This window comes from Bubalus bubalis, chromosome 3, assembly GCF_019923935.1.
Source record: "Bubalus bubalis isolate 160015118507 breed Murrah chromosome 3, NDDB_SH_1, whole genome shotgun sequence".
NCBI classification, from domain to species: Eukaryota; Metazoa; Chordata; class Mammalia; order Artiodactyla; family Bovidae; genus Bubalus; species Bubalus bubalis.
In genome coordinates, this window is record NC_059159.1 from 89,998,465 (window position 1) to 90,014,987 (window position 16,523).

The 16,523-nt window shown below is 40.3% G+C and overlaps 1 long non-coding RNA gene across 2 annotated transcripts; it reads left to right on the forward strand.

The window, feature by feature from the left end:
• The first annotated feature begins 990 nt into the window (after positions 1 to 990).
• LOC123332803 lies at positions 991 to 11,524 on the forward strand. Of its 2 annotated transcripts, XR_006549847.1 has the most exons (4): positions 991 to 2,073; positions 9,140 to 9,307; positions 10,453 to 10,528; positions 11,431 to 11,524. It is a non-coding gene; the product is annotated as an uncharacterized LOC123332803 (long non-coding RNA). The 2 variants fall into 2 exon arrangements; XR_006549848.1 differs by lacking the exon at positions 10,453 to 10,528.
• Positions 11,525 to 16,523: the final 4,999 nt, after the last annotated feature.

Below are 16,523 nucleotides of genomic sequence, written 5' to 3' on the forward strand. Positions count from 1 at the left end.
TTTTTCTTTTTCTTTTTTCTTTTTTTTTTTTAATATTGGTAAAGCGTGATGATCAGAAGCTAGAATGCCCTGAATCTAGCTTTATTGCTTTGTTTTGTATTCAGACTGAAGTATAGTTTTAGCTGCTGTGATAAATCAGGAACTGTCTCCCCTCCACCTACCACCCTCCCTCAACCTCTGAATTAAACTTGGCAAATTACATTGCTGGATATGTTACTTGTTGAGTTGACTTCAGAGCTATAATCTGGAAGTTTGTCTAACTGGAGTGATTAGCTTTGGTCTTGCGGTCATGAAAGAACCAAGAAAGAAGTCTGCAATATCAGATACATTCATCAGCCAAGATAGGGAGGTGTTGATGGCTTCTCTTTCATGTAAATCCAAATGGCTGTGGCATGTTTGGCTCATATTCTTTTGATTTGTGAGCTAATTTTTACAAACTGTAGGAAGAAAACTGCTGCCAACGTTATGGTTTGAAGAGTTGGCTTTTCTATCCAAAGTCACAGAAAATGTAGCATAATGGCTGGCCTCAGATAATGAGGCGGGAGGAGGCAAAGAAAAGGCTGGCAACAGTGGTCCCTTTCTGCCATTTTGCAGGAAATCAGAAAGGGCAAAAAAAAAAAGAGAGAGAGAATGAAAATATACTCATTATTCTTCTCTCCAAAGACTTTGTCTATCACTGATGGGTCCTGTGTTGCTCCTTAACCTTTCACTGATGACATTTAGCCCGAGGGACATCACCTGAGGGGCGTTTTCTGTACCTGACAGAACTGTGCCTCTTCAAACTTAGCAATATTCAGAGTCCTGATGATTGCCTTCTCCTTCCCGAGATGTAAAATCCCTCTCTTCTATGAGGAAATTAGGACAAAGGAGTATTACACTAAAATAATACACTGCTCCCTTTATTAGCAAATGTCTTCAGAAATGGATCTGGGGCTCTACTCCACCCTCTCCACTCAGCTCAAACTTCTTTTCCAAAGTGACAATTACCTCTTGGTCACAAATCAGATGGCCTTTTCTTTATCTTCATTCACTTCTCCCTAACAAGTAACACTGACCTTTGCCTACTCCCTTCTTTGTCAAATTATCTCATTCCCTCCTCTCATGGATGTTTATATTCCTTGGGTCAGCGTGATGAAGTAATTAAGAGTACGGGCTCTAGAGTCAAAGCTTGTCTCCACCAATCAAGAGTGCTGATCCTAACTTCTTAGCAACGTGGTGTCCCCATGTATAAAATGGGGAAAATAACTGTGCCCAACTCATAGGGGTGCATTAAATGAATTAATTATAGAAAAGTGCCTCCCAGCATCTACATCTATAGAGCACTTGCTGTTATTAGTATTTTTACTATTGCTATGATTCTTACAGCTGCAGCTGTTATTATTGCTATTATTTCTTCTCTTTGGTGTCTTTTCATCGGTCTCTTCTCAACCCCTTCTATCTTTCCTCCAGACTCCTAAGTGTATCTGTGTTCTTGGGCCTCTTCTTTTTTCTTGCTTCATAAAGGAAACCTCCTTGTGTCAGATGGATCAGATTTGCTTGTGTACCACTCAGACCCTCTGAACCCCACTTCCCTCTGTAGCCACTGCTGTGGTGACCAGTCCTTGCAGGCTCTGGCCAGTTTCTCATGGGTGCAACCCACAGCACCTCACTTTGGGTCCCTAACAGGTTATTTCTTGACATGGGCCACTTGCAGAAAACTTGCAACACAAACATGCAGGTAAGTCCACTCTTCTGAGGGCATCCCTGACCAATGGGGAACAAGAGACAGATCAACACTTCCTCCTCTCTTTTAGCCCTTAGGTGAGTGGTTCATTTCAAACAGCTGCTCACAAGGTCCCAAGACACACTTAACTAGGAAACAGTTTGATAATGACTTCTTGATTGGCTTCCTCTCCTTCCCTGAATTTACTCCTTTCTAACTTCTGCTCCCTGGGATCAAATTTCCAGACGAATTTTCTGCTGCAAGTCTTTGCCTCAGGTTGTTTTGGGGAAAAACCAAGCTAAGACACTGATTTATTAAGTCGAGTAGTATTTAACTTCAAGGATTATCTTCTGTGCGGTTTTATCTCTAAGGTAAGGGACTTCAATTAATTTGGAGCCTAAGACTAGTCTTTGGAGGAGGGTGGGGGGTCACTGGAATAGGCCCGTTCGGTGACACATATGAAAAGTAAGTAGCTACCCATGGTCCTCAGAGAAACTGAAAATATTCTTACCTGAGCACTGGTACTCAGTGTACTGGATTCCCACATAAATTCCTGCTTTTGCTTAAGACTGCTTCTCTGAACTTCTTGCCTTTGTTTTGTGGGGGTGGGGGTGGGGCATAGGTTTGTTAATTTTTGGAAGGTGGTTTTTGTTTGTTTGCTTTGGATAGATATGAGTTCATGAGAGAAACATGAACTGTTTCGGTGTGTGGAGGGAGGAGAGGGATGATCTGAAGCTGAGAAACAGAAGGGAGAAGTTGCAGCAGTCCTGTGGGACTTCATGTGACCGGTAAGAGCAGAGTTTTTCAGCTGCTGGTGACAAGTGTGGAAAGAGGCTGGAGATTAGATTCTTGTCCTTTTCCTCATTCCCAACCCTCACATGAACCCAGAATAATTCTAACACCCCACAAGTAGTGGCTTTGGCAGCAACACAGAACCACAAACTTGCTCAGACACTACTGTTGCCTGAAGATCGCTGCCAGCAGAGGCAGTGCCATTTTCTTGAGCACCTCGGAGCGGCATCAGTTGGATGGCACAAAGCTGGAGTGAGCACAGTCGATGAAGTGGGCAGACTGGTTTACGGGCACTTCTCAGGCATTCTTCTGGGGATTCTCAGAATCCTCAGAATCTACTGGGACAGCTTTAGGTTAGAAATTTACCCCATGAGGTCCTTTTGACCTTTCCAATCTTCCAGAGCCATTAGCAATTTGTTTCCACCATGACACTGCTCTGGTGACCAGCCATGAGTTCACAGGGCAAAACACAAGAGTCATCTCATACCACCCACATGTTGCCCTCACCTGAGAGCTTCCTTATAAGACTTTGTGGCTTTAGAGGCAATGGGATCCCTGCAGTACCCATGCAAGACCACCTGAAAGCCTGAGAGAGTTATAACTCCACAGTGCAATCTTTGACCCAGGTGAAATGCAGCCAGAAAGTAAATTAATCCCTCTTCCTCCCCCTGGGCTTCCCTGAGAACTACTCATGTCAATGGAATCTTGGGAGATTGGGTAATCTATCATCTTTGATACCAAGCTTTGGCAATCTAATAAACACACTCTTATGCCAGCTCCTCTTCTTTGCTGCCTCACTCCCCTTTTCCCTCATTTCAGCAACCTGGGGTTAAAATCCCTAACAGTGAAGTGGTGCACAAGGGTTTGCATCAGGTTCTGCTTTCTGGGGAACAAAGAATGAGACAGGGTGGAGCTATGGTTGGGCAATCAATTAGTGGGGTTAGAGCCATTGTAATCTGGGATATTAAAATGCAAGACTCTCTCATTCTATACTTCTCAGTCTAGCAAAGGCAGGTTAATTAAAGTTGTATCTTCTTCACTAGATTAAAATATGAAGTCCCCAATGCCCCCCAATACAAATCTCATATTTTCTGCATACTGGAGCTTTCCACCCAGCTGTCTCTCAAACACTGCTAGCTCAAATAGCTCAATATATCCACAACTGACCTCACCTGGGGCCACTCAATATTCCCTCAAATTGATAAAATGATTCATGTAAGTTCTCTGTTTCACTTGTCATTTTTATCCTAATCATTGTCCTCATCTACCAGATTAGAAAACTCAGAGTAAGCTTTAATTCTTCCTTCTCTAGAAGAGGCCACAACTAGTCATTGCCTACCTGTTGTTTCTGCCTCTTCCATACCTGCTCCATAGTCCCTTTTTCTCTGCCCTTGCTGCCACTGTACTGGTTGAGACTTCTGTTATCATTTGCTCCAAGTATTGTGGGAGTCTTCTAACTGGGTTCCCTGTCAGTTTTTATCCTTTCTGATCCATCTTGTCAATCCACTATCCCCACATCCATCATTGTATCCTTTTTCATGTACCACAAGCTCCAAGATTTTAAGAAACAGAGTCAAAATTACCCTTGAAAATTTCTTAAATATTTTGGCCTAGGAAGCACAGTATGGTCTAGGAAGCATAGTATGAAGTAGTTTTGTTAACACACTAGAGAACAAACATTCAGTCAGTTCAGTCGCTCAGTCGTGTCCAACTCTTTGCGACCCCATGAATCGCAGCACCCCAGGCCTCCCTGTCCATCACCAACTCCCGGAGTTCACCCAGACTCACGTCCATCGAGTCAGTGATGCCATCCAGCCATCTCATCCTCTGTCGTCCTCTTCTCCTCCTGCCCCCAATCCCTCCCAGCATCAGAGTCTTTTCCAATGAGTCAACTCTTCTCATGAGGTGGCCAGAGTACTGGAGTTTCAGCTTTAAAATCATTCCTTCCAAAGAAATCCCAGGGCTGATCTCCTTCAGAATGGACTGGTTGGAAATCCTTGCAGTCCAAGGGACTCTCAAGACTCTTCAACACCACAGTTCAAAAGCATCAATTCTTTGGCGCTCAGCCTTCTTCACAGTCCAACTCTCACCTCCATACATGACCACGGGAAAAACCATAGCCTTGACTAGATGAACCTTTGTTGGCAAAGTAACATTTCTGCTTTTGAATATGCTATCCAGGTTGGTCATAACTTTCCTTCCAAGGAGTAAGCGTCTTTTAATTTCATGGCTGCAATCACCATCTGCAGTGATTTTGGAGCCTGAAAAAACAAAGTCTGACACTGTTTCCACTGTTTCTCCATCTATTTCCCATGAAGTGGTGGGACCGGATGCCATGATCTTCGTTTTCTGAATGTTGAGCTTTAAGCCAACTTTTTCACTCTCCACTTTCACTTTCATCAAGAGGCTTTTTAGTTCCTCTTCACTTTCTGCCATAAGGGTGGTGTCATCTGCATATCTGAGGTTACTGATATTTCTCCCGGCGATCTTGATTCCAGCTTGTGTTTCTTCCAGTCCAGCGTTTCTCATGATGTACTCTGCATAGAAGTGTATTAAATTTAAATCTACCGGTTAGTTCAACATAGCTAGTTGTTTTTCCTGCACTAGAACAGATTGTATCTTCATGTTAAACACTCGATGGAGTAGTTGAATTGTGTTTTAGGGTGATATTGTATGATACATGCACATCTATAAAAACAATCATCATCCTCAGTGTGGTGAGAGGTTCACATCATGAGAAACACTTGAAAGCTGAGGCTTTTGAGGAAAAGAAACATTCACAGCCCCAACCTCACACTCACTCTGGACATCTGCTTACTGAGTGGGAAGGTGGGCAGAACTAGCTGCTCTCTTAAATTGTCTCTTGCTCTCATTCACATTTCCCGGTGCTTTGGTTGAATTTGAATAAAGCAAATGCACATGTAATGTTACTACACTGTACACATTTTTGTACATGCACCCAGTGTCCATGTAGTAGGCAATCAACAAATGAAGCCACATGATAATAATTGAATCAGGAAAACCTAATTCAAGCCCTGGTTCTAGCATAGCAAACTGTATGGTTTGGGCAGGTCTATTTACCATACTGTAACTAAATTTATTGATTCATAAAAGTGTATAATAATTGGTTTATTTACCCAAAATCACTTTGAGTTTCTTTCATACATAGACTATATACTTTTTATTAATAATGGTAACCATAATTATATCAACTATTTTGTATCAGACTAGGCTGGGATCTTTTCATAAATCGTTTATAATTTACTACACATTAATTAATCCTAGGAGCTTCCCAGATGGCTCAGTAGCAAAGAATCCACTGGCCAATGCAGGAGATGTGGCTTCAAGACCTGGGTCAGTTAGATCCCCTGGAGAAGGAAATGGCTACCCATTCCAGTATTCCTGCCTGGAAAATCCCATGGAGAGAGGAATTTGGCAGGCTGAAGTCCATGGGGTCACAAAAAAAGTTGGACAACTGAGCATCTAAACAACAACAAATTAGCTCTAGTAAGGGTTCTACATCAGGGTTTATGCAAACTCTATGAACAAGCTATAAAGCTTCCCTAATTATGAACAACTTCCATAAGTGCAATTTTTCAGTCCTTTTTATTGGGGCAGGGAGGCAGCAGTCATAAAACCAAAGAGTCACCCTATCAGTGTCCAGTAAAAACATCTCTTGGTATTGGGCAGTATCTTTTGCTTTAGTGGATAGACTTCTATTGATACATTGAAACTTGTTGAATTTAAGACAACTTGCCATTAAGACACAAATATTTTAAAAACCAGAAAGCAAAGACAATTTTCATTTAAAAACAAACACTGTGCTTTCTTGTCATTTAACATGTTAATTTTACAGTCTCAGAGCACTTTTTAAAAATTATATATCATGCTTCTGCATACACAGGAAATGTGGGCAAAATGAGTTGATTAAGTTTTTCCTAACCCTGCTGCATATTGTGGGGTTGTCTTCTAAATCACTTTCCCCCTCAGAATTGTCCACATTTTCCAATATAATACTTTCCTCTATTCATCAAAGGCACTGGTGATGCTACATTTCTTAAAAGACTACATCAAATAATTAAACCACTGGTCTTTAGTTCTTGGAGCTTCCCATGTATCTCAATGGTAAAGAATCTGATTGCCAATGCAGGAGAGGCAGGTTCTATCCCTGGGTTGAGAAGATCCCCTGGACTAGGAAACGGCAACCCACTCCAGTATTCTTGCCTGGAAAACTCCACAGACAGAGGAACCTGGTGGGCTGCAGTCCATGAGTCCCAAAGAGTCAGAGCACCTGAGCACTGAGTTCGAGTTCTTGAATCTGCTTTGCTATTATGTAGTTAGCTTTTGACTTCAGCTTTGTAGATAAAGCTCCAAACATCTGATTCATCACCTCCTCACTCTCTCCTTATCATCATTAAATCTTGAAGGGTAAAACACCGTTCCACTATATCGTACACTTGTGATTTTCTTCCAAGACCCCCATTCACATTTTGTAGTTTTGATACTGGCACATTTTATGTTTATAAGGGCACAGGCAATGCGACATGAGTACACTGAGACAACAGTTATTGTAAGTCACTATTGATTACAAAGCACACACCGTTTCAAGAATGTTAAAATGTAGGGGGAACAAAAGGCATCTTAGAGTCGATGAAACGCATTAAATTGCAAGGTCAAAGGCAGAGAAATTTTCCCTTCCAATGTTTAAAGAGGAGAAAACTGGCTCCAAGAGAACAAGTCATTTGCCTGAGGACACATGAGTCCAAGTGATTCCAAAGCACACTCCACCACATCATAGTACCTCGTCTCAGAATCCTAGCCAGTTTGCAAGTTAGATTTTACCCCCAAAACAGCTCCCCATCTTCTTATTCTTTTACCATCTGTGGGGCCTGCAGTCTTCCGTTATCACTCCCACAGTGGCTTCAGTGGGTGGCGTTGCTGCATCGTTTCTCCCAGTGTCTTTGTGACTCTTCTATTTATTAGTACAGTTAAGAAGGGGCCTTCAGTCTCCAAGAAACCAGATGAGACAAATAATATCACGTAGCCAGAATGAAGACTTTTTTTTTTACCAGAGAAGAATGAAATATAGCAGTTTCAACTGACCAGAAACTTGGCAACGTGTTTTATGGATTTCATTGTGCACCATTTGGATTGTTGGCAGTTAATGAAACCAAGTGCAAAACTCCAATTATTGCCTCATTTTTACCTAAACTCTACATTTTCACTGGTTTCCCCCCTAATTGTAATACTTTCACTATACATTCTGAAAATCTGCTGCAGATTTAAATATTTTCAAATAACATCAGAGATTTCTGTTAACTTGCTATACTTTTGTAGAACTTTTGATCATGGCAGGCAAACTTTAGGCATTAGCTTTCCTAGTGCTGGATGATTCTGAATCTACTGGGCTATCTGTAGTATATAAGAGGCCATCCTCCAGGAGGCCTCTACTGTGTGTTTCCTATATATACCCGGTGATACATGTGACAAGGATGAAATTAAATTAACATAGAAGCATTTGCTCCACCCTACTGCCAAGAAGAAAACATTCTCTGTTGCATGCTATAGGACTTGGGTCTCTGTTTTGACCATGGTAGTAATGAACAGAACTACAGAATTGAAAGCACTGGAAGCACTGGTGGCTCAGACAATAAAGAATCTGCTGGCAATGCAAGAGACCAGGGTTCAATCCCTGAGTTGAGAAGATCCCCTAGTGGAGGAAATAGCAACCCACTCCAGTATTCTTGGCTGGAGAATTCCATGGACAGAGGAGCCTGATGGGCTACAGTTAATGGGGTCACAAAGAGTTGGACACGACTGAGCAACTAACACTTTCAGAAGAAGGGAGTAGATTAATGTACACAGGCAAGGACACCATGCTGCCCTGCTGCTGCTAAGTCACTTCAGTCGTGTCCGACTCTGTGCGACCTCATAGACGGCAGCCCACCAGGCTCCCCCATCCCTGGGATTCTCCAAGCAAGAACACTGGAGTGGGTTGCCATTTCCTTCTCCAATGCATGTAAGTGAAAAGTGAAAGTGAAGTTGTGTCTGACTCTTAGTGACCCCATGGATTGCAGCCCACCAGGCTCCTCCATCCATGGGATTTTCCAGGCAAGAGTACTGGAGTGGGGTGCCATTGCCATGCTGCCCTAGGAAGGAAAAATCTGCAAAGAGAGAGAAAAAGAAACAGACTATGCAGTAACTAGAGTTTTGAGCACTAACGCGCTACTACACAGACAAGGAACTTTAAGGAGAAACCAAGGTAACAAGAATTTGTAGGAAGGTTTACTTTACTTGGTGAGATGTAATTCTTTCCCTTTACACAATGTTTAAACATTAACTTAGTAGAGACATACTATTTTTCAAGACTTTGGAAGATTCATATTTTTATATATTTTTTGGAAAGAGTACTTTCCTAAAAAAAAAAAAAAAAAAAGAAAGGACTCAAAACAAGAGAGAGAGGCGCCTGCTGGATGTTAGTTACAACATATAACCTCAGGATTCTTCCACTTGTTTTCTGAAATTAACACTGGATGTCAAACTCAAAAAAGAACTTCCAGAGGCCAGTACCACTCTTCCCTATTCTGCAATTAGTAAACACATAGAAGAATGACTGTCCACACCTAAAACTGTCTTATTTTCTAGGGCTAGACAACAAATGTTCGATGCTATAAACACAGTAGAGTAGAAGCTGATTTAGAGAAGAGAGAAAACATATTAAGTAATCTGTGTACCATCATCTGAACAGTCCAGGATTGGAGGCAGTGACCCTTCCCTGACTTCAGTGACTCTCTCAATAAAATTCCAGCAGAGGTAAGAATGCCTGGAGTTCTTTGTACTTTCCTTAAATTGTAGAAAAAATAGGAGCTCAAATGAAACCTCTATTACAAATATTGGACAAGCCAAACATATTAACAGTAAAATTCTCAAATATTTTGCCAACCCCATTTTTTCAGAGGTTAAACACTCTTCTCTCCTACTCTCTGATATTATTGTTAAGTACTAAGTAACACTTTATTATATAAATACGGCCTGCCAGGTCTAATTGCTATGTGTAAAATTTACTAAATCGCAAAGTAAGAGTACATATGAAGCTGCTTATAGAAAATTGCAAAGTATTTAAATGATGGGAAGAGAATGTTATGATTGGCAGGAATATACTTTTACTCTACATAAAATGGAGGAGACTGTGTAAACAAAGTCAAGTTTCCATACACAAATGATCCCCCCTCCCAATTATAAGTAACACCAAAAACGAAAAGGATGGAAATGAAAAGTGATCCCTGTGAGATAATCTATAACACTGGCATAATATAACATGTAAATATTATTTTTTTCTTGGACTATAGTTAAACACAGCCCTAAAGGAGTCTGCTGTTGAGAGTTTTGTTCTCCATTTTACCACTGCACAGTTTGTAACAAAATTTAACAATGAACAAAGCATGGAAATAATTAAGTGTGAAACAACAGTTATTGCCTCTTTCAGAAAGCTAAGTTCTCCCTCCTAATACTTGGAGATCTCTAATTTTGTCAGACATTCAAAGATACTTAGGCTCCTAAATGGGGGCATTAGTTCAATAACATGCCAGGAGCAAATGAGAGAGAGTTGCATTCATGAAATTTTGCAAGCACTTGTGTGTATTTTTAGAGAGTACTAAAGTGTTCTTTACAAATGACATCAACATTCAGGGTTCTGCCATTTCAGGGTTTAGCCTGATTTTCCCTCCAGAACTCCTATTTGTTGCTAAGATATGTATCTTTGTATTTTCACCCACAAAACAATTATCCTTGCAGTCACGCTAACCTCCAGATACCTAGACTAGGACCCATTATGTTGAGATTTGCACACACCCTTGCAAACCACAATTTCCAAGTTTTTGTTCTGCCAAATGTCTCTCAGTCATTGAAAAACCGCCACTACTTGGTCTCTACTTGTTGAGAAAATAATCCGTTCCTAGGATTTCCTGGAAAGGATTGCTCCCTCATACAGGATCAATTAAGTGTGTGCTGCCTGCAAGAGTGATCACCCCACTGGTGAGTCAATTGCTTCTTTCGTAGTAGCTGAGCAATTTGGAGACTTGTCCTGGGATTTGGCGGGTAGCGCTGTCAGCATTCACTTGTCTCTGCACTGTGGTACAGGAAGCAGCATACTTAACTCATTGTTGCATTAAAAGGCCTGATAGTGAGCATTTCTAAAGAATGGCATAATTAAGTGTGTCACCTAACATTTATGATAACAAGATTTAGCACAGACAGGTTTTATTGAAAACATTACAATTGGCTTTCATCACAACTATTAGAATTTGAGTTTCAAGAAAGCTAAATAATTTATATAGTCACATGACTACATCATTGAACCTAGATCATGGGGAAATTAAATATATACAAAACTTTACATATGCATATGTGTGCATGCTCAGTCTCTTAGTCATGTCATACTCATGGCAATCCAACGGACTGTAGCCCACCAGGCTCCACTGTCCATGGAATTCTCCAGGCAAGAATACTGGAGTGGGTTGTCCTTCTCTTCTCCTAGGAATCTTCCAGGGACTGAAACTGCATCTCCTGCACTGGCAGGCAGATTCTTTATCATAATTTCATGAAACCAATTTTTTGGACAATTTCCCCTTTAAAGTAGCAAATAGATTAGAGAGTCTACTATGCTGAGGATTTATATCATTCCATATGTTTTCACTATAATTTTTTCCTTCCTTTCTAAAAAGTTGAAAGTAAAAACTGACATTAAAATCATCATTGTTTGTGACACTAGTGGGAGACAGATTTTTTTATTTCTCTTTTTCCTACTAGAAAAAAGTACATATTAAGTCTCTGGTAGTCTTATGCTACTTTCAGGGAACTGGCACCTTTTACTAATATACAACTTTCAACTTAGTATAATTTGTTTTCCCAAAATGATCTGATTTACTGTCTTCCAGGTACTGAAGTGAATATTTGTACTGAGGAACATTGAAATTACACGTTTCTAAGATCTCAGATTAGAAAGAATAAAGGTGGTGTTTCAATGCCGTGGAAAATGAATGATACTCTAACAAATAATGCTTGCATAATTGGCTATCCAACTAGAGGAAAATAAATGTAAACTTCTACTTCATTATAACTATACAACAAAAAAATACAAATGAATTACAGATGTAAATGCCAAAAAAAAAAAAACTGTTCGACAACAGAAGAAAATTTAGAATACTTTATATGATGTAGGAGCTGGGAAAATTTAAAGACAACAATAGATCTATCAGTGTCAAAAATTAAAATTATTTGTATGAAAAAAAGTATCATATTCAAAATCTAAAGATAGTTAACTAAGAGAAATTATATGACAAAACATGAGCTAATAATTTTTATGCACAAAGACCTTATCAATTTAGAAGACAAACACAATCCAGTACATGAACCAGGAACTTCAGATGTACAAGCTGGATTTAGAAAAGGCAGAGGAACCAGGGATCAAATTGTTGACAACAACTGGGTCATAGAAAAAGCAAGGGAATTCCAGAAAAAGCATCTACTTCTGCTTCATTGATTACATGAAAGCCTTTGACTGTGTGGATTACAACTAACTGTGAAAAACTCTTAAAGAGATGGGAATATCAGATCACCTTACCTGCCTCCTAAGAAACCTTTATGCAGATCAAGAAGCAACAGTTAGAACTGGAAATGGAACAATGGAATGGTTCAGAATTGGGAAAAGAATACGTCAAGGCTGTATACTGTCACCCTACTTATTTAACTTATATTCAGAGTTCATCAAGCAGTGCTAGGCTGGATGAATTACAAGTTGGAACCAAGATTGCTGGGAGAAATATCAACAACCTCAGATATGCAGATGTTCAGTTCAGTTCAGTTCAGTCGCTCAGTTGTATCTGATTCTGTGACCCCATGACTGCAGCACACCAGGCCTCCCTGTCCATCACCAACTCCTGGAGTTTACTCAAACTCATGTTAATTGAGTCAGTGATGCCATCCAACCATCTTAGCCTCTATCGTCCCCTTCTCTTCCAGCCTTCATTCTTTCCCAGCATTAGGGCCTTTTCAAAAGAGGCAGTTCTTCTCATCAGGTGGCCAAAGTATTGGAGTTTCAGCTTCAGCATCAATCCTTTCAATGAATATTCAAGACTGATTTCCTTTAGGATTGACTGGTTGGATCTCCTTGCTGTGCAAGGGACTCTCAGGAGTCGTCTCCAACACCACAGTTCAAAAGCATCAATTCTTTAGTGCTCAGGTTTCTTTATAGTCCAACTCTCACATCCATACATGACTACTGGAAAAACCATAGCTTTGACTAGATGGACCTTTGTTGGCAAAGTAAAGTCTCTGCTTTTTAATATGCTATCTAGGTTGGTCATAACTTTCCTTCCAAGGAGTAAGCGTCTTTTACTTTCATGGCTGCAGTCACCATCTGCAGTGATTTTGGAGCCCAGAAAAATAGTCAGCCACTGTTTCCATAATTTCCCCATCTATTTGCCATGAAGTGATGGGACCAGATGCCATGATCTTAGTTTTCTAAATGTTGAGCTTTAAGCCAACTTTTTCACTCTCCTCTTTCATTTTCATCAAGAGGCTTTTTAGTTCTTCTTCACTTTCTGCCATAAGGGTGGTGTCATCTGCATATCTGAGGCTATTGCTATTTCTCCCTGTAATCTTGATTCCAGCTTGTGCTTCCTCCAGCCCAGCATTTCTCATGATGTACTCTGCATATAAGTTAAATAAGCAGGGTGACAATATACAGCCTTGACGTACTCCTTTCCCTATTTGGAACCAATCTGTTGTTCTGTGTCCAGTTCTAACTGTTGCTTTCTGACCTGCATACAAATTTCTCAAGAGGCAGGTCAGGTGGTCTGGTATTCCCATCTCATTCAGAATTTTCCACAGTTTGTTGTGATCCACACAGTCAAAGGCTTTGGCATAGTCAATAAAGCAGATGTTTTTCTGGAACTCTCTTGCTTTTTCTATGATCCAAAGGATGTTGGCCATTTGATCTCTGGTTCCTCTGCCTTTTCTAAATCCAGTTTGAACATCTGGAAGTTCATGGTTCACATACTGTTGAAGCCTGGCTTGGATAATTTTGAGCATTACTTTACTAGTGTGTGAGATGAGTGCAATTGTGCAGTAGTTTGAACATTCTTTGGCATTGCCCTTCTTTGGGATTAGAATGAAAACTGACCTTTTCCAGTCCTGTGGTCACTGCTGAGTATTTCAAATTTGCTGGCATATTGAATGCAGCACTTTTCACAGCATCATCTTTCAGGATTTGAAATAGCTCAACTGGAATTCCATCACCTCCACTAGCTTTGTTCAGTGTGATGCTTTCTAAGGCCCACTTGACTTCACATTCTAGGATGTCTGACTCTAGGTGAGTGATCACACCATCATGATTATCTGGGTCATGAAGATAATTTTTGTACAGTTCTTCTGTGTATTCTTGCCACCTCTTCTTAATATCTTCTGCTTCTGTTAGGTCCATACCATTTCTGTCCTTTATTGTGCCCATCTTTGCATGAAATGTTCCCTTGGTATCTCTCATTTTCTTGAAGAGATCTCTAGTCTTTCCTGTCCTAATGTTTTCCTCTATTTCTTTGCACTGATCACTGAGGAAGGCTTTCTTATCTCTTCTTGCTATTCTTTGGAACTCAGCATTCAAATGGGTATATCTTTCCTTTTCTACTTTGCCTTTCCCTTCTCTTCTTGATATGCAGATGATACCACCCTAATGGCAGAAGGCAACTAGGAATTAAAGAGCCTCTTAATAAGGTTAAAAGAGGAGAGTGAAAAAGTTGGCTTAAAACTCAACATTCAAAAAACACTAAGATCATGGCATCCTGTCCCATCACTACATGGCAAACAGATGGGGAAAAAATGGAAACAGTGACAGACTTTATTTCCTTGGATTGCAAAATCTCTGCAGATAGTGACTGCATCCATGAAATTAAAAGATGCTTGCTCCTTGGAAGGAAAGGTATGAAAAACCTATACTGCATATTAAACAGCAGAGACATCACTTTGCTGACATAGGTCATTATAGCCAAAGGTATGGTTTTTCCAGTAGTCATGTACGGATGTGAGAGTTGGACCATAAAGAAGGCTAAGTGCCGACAAATTAATGCTTTTGAAATGAGGTGTGTAAGAAGATTCTTGAGAGTCCCTTGGAGATCAAATCAGTCAATCCTAAAGGAAATTATCCTGAATTTTCATTGGAAGGACTGAGGCTGAAGCTGAAGCTCCAATACTTTGGTCACCTGATGCGAAGAGCTGACTCATTGGAAAAGATCCTGATGTTGGGAAAGACTGAGGGCAGGAAGAGAAGGGGGTGACAGAGGATGAGACGGTTGGATGGCATCACCATCTCAATTGACGTGAGTGGGAGCAAACTCCAGGAGATTGAGAAGAACAGGGAATCCCGGGATGCTGCAATCCAGGGAGTCTCAAAGAGTTGGACACGAGTTAGGGACTGAATAGTAACAACAATAGAAATTAGAGGGGGGGGGTGGAAATTAATAAGAAATTTCTAGGATATAAGTTCAAACAGACACTTATCATACAATAAGATCCAAGGATAAATAACTTGCTTGGAGCCCATGAATGGTCAGATCCCCATCTGTGAAGATCATAACTGAGTGATGACTTCAGCTGTTGTCTTGCTAGATCCACAAAGGTCAAGCTTTCCAAGGAACTGCCAGTCAATGACTGTACAGTGGAGGTGCAAATGCAAGCTCATTCCTGTGACAAGTAAGACTCTGGTCATTGGCTTGGGTATTTACCATTAGTTGGGCTTCCCTGATATCTCAGTTGGTAAAGAATCTGCTTGCAATGCAGGAGACCCCAGTTCAATTCCTGGGTTGGGAAGATCCACTGGAGAAGGGAAAAACTACCCACTCCAGTATTCTTGCCTCGAGAATTCCATGGACTGTATAGTCCATAGGGTCGCAAAGAGTTGGAAATGACTGAGTGACTTTCACTCACACTGGCAGAAGCGTTCTTCAAACTATGCTGAGATATGAGACTCTTCCTACCCAGTTCTCTCCCCAACCCTTTATAGGTGCCACACCTGCATCATGGTTCAAAGACTATCTCTTCTTTCTCCTTTTCCTTTATCTTTTACCATTATTTGCCTAACATATCTTGAACTTATAATCCTGTTTTGACAGCTGCTTTTAAAAACCCAAACTAACACAAAATAACAATGAGAGAGGTGGAAAAATATTCACTCTGTGTTGCTGGTGGTAGGAGTATGAATTGGTAAAAAAAAAAAAAAAAAAAACTACTTTGGAAAAAATGGCATCATTTAGTGAAAATGAAGAGGCATAGAGTATACAAAATATAAACTCCATTTATAGGGAGATAATCTAGAAAAGTATTTCTCAAGGTGTGTTTCAGAGAAAACTTGAAGGTCTCTAAAAACTTTTGGCAGGGTCTGTAAATTCAAAACTATTTTTATAATAATACTGCTGTTATCACTGCCCTTATCTCACAAGTGTGTGGTGGTTGTTCAGTCACTCAGTTGTGTCTGACTCTCTGCGATTCCATGGACTGCAGCTTGCTGGGTTTACCTGTCCTTCACTATCTCCCAGAGTTTGCTCAAACTCATGCCCATTAGTCGACAAAGTGATGTATCTGCTTTTTAATGTGCTGTCTAGGTTTGTCTTAGCTTTTCTTCCAAGGAGCAAATGTCTTTTAATTTCTCATGAGTGTCCAGTGGTGTTTTCAAGGGACTTGATCATGTGTGAGGACACGGTTGCTTTTATAACTGATAGAATGCATGCTTGTGTATTCTTGTATTTTCCAAATTTTCTAATCTAGAAGGTTTAGGATATAAAAGTTTGCATTTGCAGGGACTAACTCAACTTCATCCTTGAATTTCTACTGCATCCCTGAATTTACATCATCCCTGAATTTCTCTTATAAGTTATCTTTGGTTATCTTTTATAATCCAATAAATAATTATTCTGAAATTTCAAAATGTTCCCAGCACCTATGCACATACAACAAGAGTAAGTAGAGTCTGCTGTCTTAT